The sequence below is a fragment of the Podarcis cretensis genome (genome assembly GCF_951804945.1).
Source record: "Podarcis cretensis genome assembly, chromosome: 14".
In the NCBI taxonomy this organism is placed as follows: Eukaryota; Metazoa; Chordata; class Lepidosauria; order Squamata; family Lacertidae; genus Podarcis; species Podarcis cretensis.
The window spans coordinates 51808918-51821576 of record NC_137183.1 but is presented as its reverse complement, the minus strand read 5'-3'; the positions used below and the strand labels follow the sequence as shown (position 1 = coordinate 51821576).

General features: G+C 47.5%; 1 protein-coding gene across 5 annotated transcripts in view; it reads right to left on the bottom strand.

Moving 5' to 3' along the window:
• ELFN1 (extracellular leucine rich repeat and fibronectin type III domain containing 1) overlaps nt 1-12659 on the bottom strand; it is a 267561-nt gene that overhangs the window by 30891 nt on the left and 224011 nt on the right. The gene's annotated exons all lie outside the window — the stretch shown is intronic.

Genomic DNA, 12659 nt, shown 5'->3' with positions numbered 1-12659 from the left:
ACAGAGGAAATATAGAAAACTGGGTGGGAGGAACGGAGTGAAGTGGCTAGGACCCTGAACTGCAACATTCAGTGCTGCAACATCTCGCTGCAGCATCTCACTTGCCTTCTCCTAGTGGGGCTCAAATCTCCATGCTTTCCGGGTTGCTCCAGTCCCTTCCCTGATGTTAGTTTTGCTACCTAACTTTGAAAGCTTCTCTGTCTTCCTAATACAGCCATTCTGGAACTCTTGTTAGAAGGAAATCACCAATCTTGTTAATTTATAAAGGAACTGTTTGGATAAGCACTGGAATGAGCTCACTTTGTCACATTAACTCTCCCACTCGCGCTGATGTTAATGAAATAAAGAAATATACGGCAGTTCCAGACTTTTAAACTTCTCCCCCTACTAGATTTGCATAATGGGCCCGGCTGCCCAGGAAAAGGAACGGATCTGTCTGGGGAAATGGTTTCGCTCCTCGATCATCTGGCTTGGGGTGGGAATCCTCATCAATTGGACGGTGCAGTCTGGTTTGGGTGTTGTTCTTGGTTTTGCTGATGGGACAGCATATTGCCAAATGCTGAATGTTTTGGGTGGGGATTTAAAAAAAGAAAGGAAGTTTAAATTAAGATGCAATCCAGTCTTGTTGGGGAGTCTGTGATGGGGGAAAAAAAATTTGTGGGAAAGTTTATGGATCAATAGTGGTTAATGGGACTATATTTTACCGAGAGAGCACATTTACTGTTCACATTGAAAGCACCAACCTTTGCTGTTTTTTTACGGAGCAAAATTGTGTGCCTCGGGAAATTACAAAAACAGGATTAAGGAAGTGTTTGGGCCTCCACAGCAGGGCAGGTGTACTGGGAGACCCCTGGCTTAAAGCACAAGGGGACCACCAGGGAAGAATGGCAGATAAAGTTAATGGACTATATGGAACTGGCGGAAATGACTGGCAGAATCCGAAATCAGGGAGAAGAGTTGGTGGAAGAAGATTGGGAAAAATTTAAAGATTATTTACAGAAATATTGTAAAATTAATGAATGCTAGAAAATGATGGAATGATGTTATATGGCTTTAGCAGAAATGTGATAAGGAACTAGGTACAGATAGATTGTTAATGTATTAAAGGGAAAAAATAAGGATAGAACGTGTTAATATAAATTACAGGACAGGAAACAGAGGAAGATGGAAAGGAATTGCTGAAACAGTTATTTGAAGTGGAATACAAAAATGGGAGGAGGGAGGAGGTCACTGAAACAAGGGAATGAAAGATATGATTATGAAATTATCGGAGGCGTTTTTAATTGTTTTGTTTGTTTTGTTAATTTAATGTTTTGTGTAGTGTTTTTGTCTTTGTGATGTATTGTATTCTAATGTTTAATTTTTTTCTTTTTTGTATTTTCTTTATTTCTTTTTTATGTAATTTTTAACTGTTAATAAATATTATTTTTAAAAAAATAAAGCACAGGGGGACAAGCCTGTGACTCTCCAGGTGTTGCGGAACTCAAGTTCTGATCATTCTTTTGTATTAATAGTGAAACTCTGGCCTCCAAGACAGTGTAGTGCAGTGGTTAGAGTGCCGGACTAGTACCGGGAAGACCAGTGTTCAAATCCTCACTCGGCTGCAAAGCTCCCTGGGTGACCTTGGGCCAGTCACTGCCACTTGCTTAACCTACCCTACCTCACAGGGTCGTTGTGGGGATTAAATGAGGAGCGTGAGGCTCATGTGCGCCACCTTGAGCTCCTTGGAGAAAAAGGTGGGATATAAATGCAAGCAACAAACAAACAAATAGATTATAATATTGGTCTCATTCACATTCAGATCCTGCAAACCATTTACACACCACCAGGGTTTTTTTTTGGGGGGGGGGAGAAATGATTGCTTTCTTTATTTTCCCAGTGAAGGCAATACCCTCTATACCTGGCAATATCCTAAAACAGAGGTTTTTAATCTTTTTGAGTTCATGGCTCCCTAGACCAACTACATTCTTTACGCGGCACCCCTGTGGGGCTCAGGAGCCCAGCTGTGTCACCCCTTGCCTGCAGAGCCGGCAGCCCCTCACCCTTTTTTGAACCCCCTCCCTTGTGGAGTGTTCCCTCAGCCTCCTCTCCTCTCCCCTCTCCTTGGGAGTCCTCCGGGCAGCCACAGCTGCTGCCCCTGGTCTCTGAGCTGCCCCCCTCTGACCCAAGCAGAGGTGCCTCCTCACACTGCCCCACAGGGGCCTGGGAAGCACCCCCAGGCTGCCCCCGGGGCACCGTTCACCTGCGGAGCTTGTAGCCAGGGCTACAAGGGCCCTGAGGAAGTCAGACTATCCTCCACCCGGGCCAGGGCCTTTTCAGTGATGGCTCCGACCTGGTGGAATGCTCTGTCCCATGAGACTAGGGCCCTACCGGATTTAACCTCCTTTCGCCGGGCCTGTAAGACAGAGCTATTCCACCTGGCCTTTAATTTGAATTCAGCCTGATCTATTATTTCCCTTCTCTTCCTCCCCCCTCCCCTTTTTATGAAGATCACCCGCTCTGGGGCCCCACAGCTAATTCTCCCCTGGCCTCCACGCTGGCCCAAGTAGGACCAATTGAGTCAGCTAGCCTTGGAGATTATCTAATTGATTTTTGATTTTTATTGTTATTCATGTTTTTATACCGTATTTTATGCTGCTTTTATAATTAAGTGTTTTAAATTTGTTGTTAGCCGCCCTGAGCCTGGTTTTTGAACCGGGAAGGGCGGGGTATAAATAAAAATTTATTACTATTTATTACTATTACTATTACTGCAACAAACAGCTGTGCAAGCCTTTGGGAGGCAGATACAGAAGAGGGTATCATAGGAGGGAGGGAAAGAAAGGGGGACAGAGGCCAGTGTTGCCCGCAGTACACTGACCATCCTTCAAAGCACCCCATGGCACACTGGTTGAAAACCACTGCCCTGAAAGGTATTTAAAAGGCGGTCCTGGCAGTATCCTGATACCCTGTCAACGCTGTTTGCAATTTCTAAGGGGAATAATTTTGCGTGGGGTTAAAAGTGGGTCCTAGCAATACCGTCACACCCTGTAGCCTGTAATTTCTGGAACCACCAGAACAGCAGCTAGGATATAGGAAGTGCCTTGGTGTTGAGGAAAAAAGGCAGCTGTATCCACTGGTGGAAAGGTATCTATTAATTTTGCCTGTTGGTGGTGGAGAAGCTGAATCCTGCTTTTATAAGGGGAAAGGGATTAATCCAATAATGGATAGTGTGGCAGTGGAGTGGTGATTCATGAGCTTAAGTGTTTTGCTGAATTGTGGCCAAGAGGAGACTGTCCTGGATGGCGATTCCTTACAGATAGCAAGCAGAACCTCCGTGCAAAACAGAGATCTGCGTTGCTCCGAGGAGTACGAGTGTGATCTGCAACAAAATGCAGCAGGGCAGTGCTCCTTTTCTAGATTCCAGATTTGCTGCAATAGGAAGGAGCCTTGCAGTGCTGCTAAGGCTTTAAGAATGTAGGTAAAGGACTCCTGGACAGTTAAGGCCAGTCAAACGCGACGATGGGGTTGCAGTGCTTATCTTGCTTTCAGGCTGGCGTTTGTCCACAGACAGCTTTCCGGGTCATGTGGCCAGCATGACTAAACCACTTCTGGCGCAATGGAACACCGTGATGGAAACCAGAGTGCACGGAAGTGCCGTTTACCTTCCTGCCGCAGTGGTACCTATTTATCTACTTGCACTGGTGTACTTTCAGACTGCTAGATAGGCAGGAGCTGGGACAGAGCAACAGGAGCTCACCCTCTTGTGGGGATTCAAACTGACGACCTTCCGATCGGCAAGCCCAAGAGGCTCAGTGGTTTAGCCCACAGTGCCACCTGCGTCCCTTAAAAACGTAAGAACATTAGACAAGCCTGGCTGCTGGATCAGGCCAAAGTCCCGCCTGGTCCAGCATCCTGGACCACACTGATGTTCATGGGAAGCCCACAAGCATGACCTGAGCATGGCAGCGCTGTTCCTGCACCCTGTTCCCAGCAGCTGGCATTCTGCCTCTGACATCGCCGTCATAGCTGGGGGCCGCTGGCAGCCTGATAGTGCACATCGTACATTTAAAGCACATTTAAAGTATATATAAAGCACATTTAAAGCACCATGAATCCTGGGAACTGGATCCTGCACAGATCTACCATTTCCAGAACAAACATAAGTAGAACGTGTCCTTTTATTTAAAATGCATCTCTGGGTTATTTGTGGGCCATAGGAATTCATTCATTATTTTTTAGTCTGGCCCCCCACAAGGTCTGAGAGATGGTGGACCGGCCCACGGCTGAAAAAGCTTGCTGACCCCAGTCCAGATCATAGTACCACTTTATTCTGCCTTGGTCAGACCACACCTGGAGGACTGTGTCCAGTCCTAGGCATCGCCGTTTATGAAGGATATTGACAAGCTGGAACGTGTGCACAGGAGGGCAACCAAGATGATCAAGGTGTGGAAACCAAGCCTTATGGTTGAAGGAGCTGGATATGCTTAGCCTGGAAAAGGAGAAACTGAGAAGATATGATAGCCACCTTCAAATATCTCAAGGGCTGTCACGTGGGAAGATGGAGCAAGCTGGTTTTCTCCTGCTCTGGAGGGAAGGACCCGAACCAATGGATTCAAGTTACAAGGAGATTCCGACTGAACATCAGGAAGAGCTTTCTGACAGTAATAGCCCCTCAACAGTGGAACAGGCTCCCTCAGGAAGTGGTGGACTCTCCTTCCCTGGAGGTTTTTAAGGAGAGGTTGGATGGCCATCTGTCGTGGATGCTTTAGTTGAGATTCCTGCATTGCGGGGGGTCGGAATAGGTGACACTTGGGGTCCCTTACAGCTCTACAATTCTATGGTTCTTTTTTTTGGGGGGGGGGAATAGATGGGTTTAAAGTAACTGGTGTGTACGTAGCCTTATTCTCCACAAGCTAGATACAGTGGTACCTCTAGTTATGGACTCAATCCATTCTGGGGTACCATTCGCACCCCAGAAAGTCCATAATTAGAGTGCCGCTTCTGCGCACGTACGCGGTGTGATAGAGTGCTTCTGTGCATATGCAAAGTGCACAGGATGCTTCTGCCCACACGCAGTTTGCCACGTTCTGGGTTTGCCACGTTTGCAAGCCGAAAAGACACAACATGAACCTAACGCAACATGAGGTATAATTGTATCATTGCTGGAGGCTGCCCAGTCGTGTGAATGGGGAAGGGGGTCAAAGATACCTTCCCCCTCCCTCTACTGTGCTGTGCAATACCAGAGAACTGTCTGCCCCAAACCTGAGTCTTAGAGGGGATGAGGTTGCACAGTTTCAGATGTGGCAAAGGTGTATCCTCTCAACATCTTCTCTTTTAAGCTATCAGGGACTTGAACAAGTCAGCTCCCTCTTTTTCTCAGCCCTGCTCCCTGCAGCTTACACATGAAAAGCTCAACACATTTTGCTGCCTGAGGCAAAGGACAAGATGGTGGCGAAAGCCAATCAGACCAGCAACTGAATCTTATTTTGACCCTGGGAAAGGGACACACATCCCCCAGTGCATCTGAGGGACAGCAGGCTTGCTTAGCAGGTTCAGGCCAGACGACGTGGCACATACGCTTGCTTATTCCCCAGGGACAGTTCAAAATATTTTGCTGCCTGAGGCTGATGAGCAAATGGCACTCCACGCTGCCCTGATTCAACCCAAGGCAGGGTGAATTGTTCTGAGAGCTGAGGCAGGAAATCCTGCAAGCAGCTCTCCCTTGGGGCAAAAAAACTCTATAGCAATACATTAAATAGCAATCTGTTGCCCATTTATGATCACCAGAATCAGCCGCCCAAGGTAGTTGCCTCACACCGCCCAATGATAGGGCCAGTCCTGCCAGTATGAAAATTAAAAAACCAAATGCCGGGAACATAAGAACATATAAGAAGAGCCCGCTGGGTCAGGCCAGTGACCTGATCCTGTTCGCACACTGGCCAGCCAGATGCCTGTGGGAAACCAGCAAGCAGGATTGGAGCCCAAGAGTTTTCTCTGACTGATATTCAGATGCAATTGCTGCCTCCAACTGTCCTTTCCTCCATCAATTTGTCTAACCCTCTTTTAAAGCAACAGACCTGCATGTGATATTTTGGAAGGCTTCCTACTATAGGCCATAATACGGTGTACTTAGCATAATAGCTAATCTGGCCTTGGCATCCATAGATGATCACCATGCCTGAATTCCAGAAGCCATCCTTTATTTAAAACTGTCTTGCTCACTTTGCATTTATCTATAGGCTCTTGGCTGAGACTCATGAAGAGGAAGAGAGAGAGAGAGAGAGAGAGAGAGAGAGAGAGAGAGAGAGAGAGAGAACGAGAACCGCAGTTCCTTCTGAAGGCCAAGTTTCTAAGCCAGCTGACTCAGCACAGCCATGCCTGATTGAACCTGTGCCAGAGCAGAGGCTGCACGTCAGCCCTGGGCAGAGATGAAACGGACAAGGCAAAACAAGAGATGGCCACCAGACCCCAAATGAGGATGCTGGCTCCCACCTCTGATAAGCAGGCAGCAAGCAAACCTCAGTGCTACCTCCTGAGATAGACTTCAGGTGGAAATAGGGGGGAGGGAGGCTTTGAGGAGGGTCAAGGGAAAGTGGAGGGAGGCGGATGGAGGGGAGAAGCTGGTCCTGCGTTGCTGCGATCTCTCTCTACTGCCTTGATTTAAAGTTCAGGGGAACTATGATGAATAATTAAGAAACAACAACCATCCCCGTAAGCAATGCAATTTCAGCTTCCTTGCTCGGCTCCGGAGGTTGGGGAGGGGAGAAGAGGCTGCAGAAAATGAGCTTGTTAAAAGCCCATCCTGCCTGTTTGTCCTCCAGGATATTCCTAGATGAGGCCTCTAGCAAAAGCTCTGTGGTTTGGGGGAAAGGAAGCCATGGCACTGGAGCGGCGCTTGTGGGCGGGCATCGTAAATCAGTGTGACGCAGCAAAACTCCCTCTAAATACAAGGCGCTTAATATGCCTCGGATTATTATTCAAGTTACTAAATCAGTTTGGTAATATTAAAAAAGGCACTTTAATATGGTCATTTTTAAAAAAAACAACAGCACCACCAGACTAACTGCTTCTCAATGTCGCCAGAGTCACACCGTACATTGAAAGTGCAATGAGAGCACTTTAAGCAGCCATGGCTTCCCCCAATGAATTCTGGGAGCTGTGGTTTGTTAAGGGCACTGGGAGTGGTTAGGAGGCCACTATTCCCCTCCAAGAACTGCAATTCCCAGAGTGGTTTAACAGTCAGTCCGTCCTTATTCACAGGAAACCCCATCGCCAGTAGGGTTGCCAGGTCAGGAGCACCGCAGTCCCTGAGATCAAAATCTAGGGGTGACCCCTGGTGATGTCATGGGGGAGTCCCTAGTGATGTCATGGGGAGATTCCACAGTCATGTCACAGGCTGGGTCCTGGAGATGGAGGTTAATTGGGAGAGGGGAGTAGAGGAGGGCAGGTGCCCCAGGTGGTCTGCTATAATTTGCAGCCAGCTCTTGTCAGGTTGAAAATTGTCAGCTGTGTGCGTATATATATATATATATATATATATATATATATATATGATGAATAGTGTTCTCCCTGTCCAGTTCATTTGCAGGAGTGACGGTGGGGCGGAGCCCACAAGGAAAGGGTGTGTGTCATAATGAGACTCTCCCATTCTTTTTTCTTCCTCCAAATTGCAAAGCCGGTGGTGCAAAATGAGATCTTCTCCATTGCAGGGAGGAGTGGGAGAGGGAGAGATGATTTCTTGGCATTCAGCTTGGTGGGCGAGATAACAGGCACACGCTATCTCAGCAACAATTGCTTTGCTAGTCATAGCGCATCAAGATGATAGATGCTGGTCGTTTACATTCGATAAGGAAATTATATTCCTGCAAAGAAGTTAGAGGCCCTCGTGGCTTAGTGCTGGGAGGCTGAGTAGCAAGCTGGGAAGCTGTTTGAAGACCCGCCTGGTCCCCTCACAGAGCTACAATTCCCAGAGCGATTTAAGAGTCAACCCCTCTTCCGTGGAAACTCTGGAGACTGAATGTTCAGTGAGGGGAACCCTTAACAGATTACAGCTCCCAGAATTGTTGGGGCGGAAACCATGGTTGTTCAAAGTGGTGTTGTAGCACTTTAAAAGTAGTGTGTGGATGTGGCTTTGATGAGGTGGTCAACGTGTGCTTGGGACACGGCACTTGGGATTGAAGGGAGCTGGCTTCAGGCACCAGGCCCATTGGCAGACCAACTCTACATTACAAAGATGTCTGAAAAGGTGACATGATGGCTGTTTAGGGAAGCTTTTAATGTTTAATAGACTATTGTATTTTAATATTCTGTTGGAAGTTGCCCAGAGTGTCTGGGGAAACCCAGCCAGGTGGGCGGGGTATAAATGATAAATTATTATTATATTGTTATTATCAACCCTGGCATTTGGGAATCCCTTGCAGACTATTGCAGTGCCTGGAGACAGACAGTCAGGTCGTGCATGCACAGCAGTGACCATAGCTGTCAACTTTTCCCTTTTCTTGTGAGGAATCCTATTCGGAATAAGGGAATTTACCTTTGAAAAAGGGAAACGTTGATAGCTATGGCAGTGACCAGAGGAGAAATGACCACTGGGAGGACTGCAGAGAGAAGAGAGGTGCATCTGCAGCACCATAACCGGATGGCTTCATCTGCCCCAGCTGCAACAAAACATAGAATCATAGAATCATAGAATCATAGAGTTGGAAGAGACCACAAGGGCCATCGAGTCCAACCCCCTGCCAAGCAGGAAACACCATCAGAGCACTCCTGACATATGGTTGTCAATCCTCTGCTTAAGGACCTCCAAAGAAGGAGACTCCACCACACTCCTAGGCAGCAAATTCCACTGTCGAACAGCTCTTACTGTCAGGAAGTTCTTCCTAATGTTTAGGTGGAATCTTCTTTCTTGTAGTTTGCATCCATTGCTCCGTGTCCGCTTCTCTGTAGCAGCAGAAAACAGCCTTTCTCCCTCCTCTATGTGACATCTTTTTATATATTTGAACATAGCTATCATATCACCCCTTAACCTCCTCTTCTCCAGGCTAAACATGCCCAGCTCCCTTAGCCGTTCCTCATAAGGCATCGTTTCCAGGCCTTTGACCTCCTCTGGACACGTTCCAGTTTGTCAGTGTCCTTCTTGAACTGTGGTGCCCAGAACTGGACACAGTACTCCAGGTGAGGTCTGACCAGAGCAGAATACAGTGGCACTATTACTTCCCTTGATCTAGATGCTATACTCCTATTGATGCAGCCCAGAATTGCATTGGCTTTTTTAGCTGCCGCGTCACACTGTTGGCTCATGTCATATCTCTCTCGCATCGGTCTTTGCAGCTGCAACAGGCGCTGCAACCTTCCAACAGCTTGACCTCACGCCCAAAGACTCACTCCTCCATTTTCTGCCAAGACAGACGGGTGCCAACCATGCAACACCCCCTTCACATCAAGTATCTCCCCGACATCCTGATTTTCTATGCACAGGAAATTTGGGCTCCTTCCTTCCTCCCTCCCTCCCTATCCCTTCATCCCTTTCTTCCTTGGAGCGTTCTGTCCCATCAGCCCTCCCCTGCCATCTTGCAGGCCAGACAACCTCAGTGCGAACCTAAGGCTCACTTTACTACCAAAAAGAGCATTCGTGAAGCCACCATCTCTCTTGGCTTCAGCCCACTCCAATCTGCAACATAAGGAATAACATGAACATACTGTTCAGGAGCGTCGAGATCTGCATACTCTAAATTGCTAAATATTTATACGTGCTTATCATCAGCACAGAGTTCTGGTGGGAGAGTTTGGACTCTGATTTTTTTAAAAAAATATGTCACTTCTCTTCCTGAAAAGCTCGTGCGTCGCTTGCAAAAGGCTCCAGGCTCAATCCCAGGCAGATCCAGTGAAAAGGATCAGTCATGGGCAAGACCCTTTTCTGACCTAGACCCAAGTAGGTAACACTGCGCTCAGTGGGTAACTGGGCTAAAGCCGGAATGAGGCAACATCCTATGGCAGGGGTCAGCAAACTTTTTCAGCAGGGGGCCGGTCCACTGTCCTTCAGACCTTGTGGGGGCCGGACTATATTTTGGAGGGGGGGCGGGGAATGAACGAATTCCTGTGCCCCACAAATAACCCAGAGATGCATTTTAAATAAAAGGGCACATTCTACTCATGTAAAAACACACTGATTCCCGGGCCGGATTTAGAAGGTGATTGGGCCGGATCTGGACCCTGGGCCTTAGTTTGCCTACCCATGTCCTACGGTAAGCTCTATGTTAATACGGAGAGAAGCCTTCTTCTTCAAAGCAAGAGTTTTTAATACCTGGAGGGGGGAGAGTGATAATGTCTCCTTTGCAAATTCTGTTCTTTGTTGGGGCGACTCAGAAAGGCTGACACCGAGTCCTGGGAAGTCTTCCACTCAAGGATTATGCAACTGTGACCTGCTTAGCTTCAGCAACACAGGATAATACAACAGATCCTTTCACCATCTACTAGAATGGGGCTTTCAGGAAAAAAAATATTTCCAGACTTGGAAACCAGTGTTGGTGGAGGGGGAATCAGAAACACATCATATGTTATTAGCATGGGAGGGGGGCATGAGATACCTTCCTATGGCCCATTATCCAAAGGTGTGGTTTTTTTAATTGGGGGCAAACCTCACCTCCCTTCTGAAATATGGGGAGGACGTGGCCCCTGTTTTTCTCCAGACCTCTAATACTATTCTAGGCTGCGCAAACCAAAGTATAGTGTCCCAATCAAGGGAAGTAATGGCACCAGTGCTCAGACCAGTGTCCTGTGTCCAGTTCTGGCTGCCACAATTTAAGAAGGATATTGACCAGCTAGAATGTATGCAGATGAGGGTAACCAAGGTGATAAAGGACCTGGAAGCCAAGCCTTATGAGGAACAGTTGAGGGAGTTAGGTATGTTTAGCCTGGAAAAGAGGAGACAAAGAGGAGATATGATGCCCATCTTCAAATATCTCAAGGGCTGCCACATGGAAGAGGGAGCCAGCTTGTTCTCTCCTGCTCTGGAGAGTAGGACTCGAACCCATGGCTTCAAGTTACAAGAAAGGAGATTCCGACTAAACATCAGGAAGAGTTTTTTAAGCACAGGTCATGGATGCTGTAGTTGAGATTTCTTTCTTGCCAATGAAAAGATGTGCAGAAAGGCAGCGCCTAAGAAAGCGGGCAGCAGCCATGGGGCTAGCAATGGATGGTCTGATGAATAATAGAATTGTATAGTTGGAAGGGACCCCGAGGGTCATCTAGTCCAACCCCTTGCAATGCGGAACTCTTTTGCTCAATGCAGGGATCAAACCCGCAACCCTGAGATTAAGAGCCTCATGTCCTACCAACTGAGATATCCCACCTTTTACACCCCAGCTTCTTTCTCCGAGGAGCTTGAAGTGACAGACGTGGTATTCCTCCTCCCCATTTTATCATCGCAACAACCCTGTGAGGTTAGTACTTCGCAACTCTCTTCCATAAGCACCTTTGGCTTAAATCAGAGGTACTCTTGACTTGCAGGTAGGAGGAGGGGGTGGGAAGAGAGATTGTGTACAACACAGCGACTGCCTAAATGGCGAGCAAAAAGCATTTTCACTCCCCGAAATCAGCGACTAAATGCAACGCCTTTTGATGCAAAACATCCCCTGCGGACATTTAACCAAGTGTTTGTTCAGAAAGCATTTTGTTTTTGTTCAAAAAGCATTTTGGAACCCGGCGAAGCGAGGGTTGTCCAGCCTGCCGCTGGAACCTTTTGTGCGCTCCGCGCCGTGGAAGCTTGTCTAATTATTTCCCCCCTTCATTTAGGAGTTTTTAATTGAAAAATGTTTAACATCTGTGGCTGCTTCACAACACCTGTGCTTGACAAGGCTTGCTTTTCATGCACCTGATTGTCTTGGTCTTTCTGCTTAGAGAACGGCAAGATGGGGGCTTTGGAGGTCTTTGACTGTGCCACTCGAGCGGCGCATGAATCACGATACTCAGAGGGCATGTAATTAACAGAAAACACAAAAGGAGATGCAAGATTCTTTTAAAAAACTTTAAAAAAAAAAAGGCGGTGTTAGTGGCAATGGCTTGTAGGAAAAAGACCCCAAAGGCAACTGGAAAATGATGCAAAGACATTTCTCCCTTAAATGCATCAGAGCAACAAACAATTACAAATGGCGCAAGCAAATAATCTGTGTTGGGCTGGCAGAGATGGGAGGTGAGGAAAGATCAGATATTTGGAAGACGAGTAGCTTGGGCTGCCAGGCCTTATTCTGCAGGAGAGTCTGGGCAGGGTGGAGGGGAAAGAATGTGAGAACTTTTAATTTGGGGGGGGGGGTTAATATAAAAAAACCAATGGTACTAGTCCTCATGACTGCGGCATAAGGTAAAAAGGTAAAGGGACCCCTGACCTTTAGGTCCAGTCGTGACCGACTCTGGGGTTGCGGCGCTCATCTTGCTTTATTGGCCGAGGGAGCCGGTGTACAGCTTCCAGGTCATGTGGCCAGCAAGACTAAGCCGCTTCTGGCAAACCAGAGCAGCGCACGGAAACGCTGTTTATCTTCCCACCAGAGCGGTACCTATTTATCTACTTGCACTGGTGTGCTTTCGAACTGCTAGGTTGGCAGGAGCTGGGACTGAGCAACGGGAGCTCACCCCGTCGCGGGAATTCGAACCGCCGACCTTCTGATCGGCAAGTCCTATGC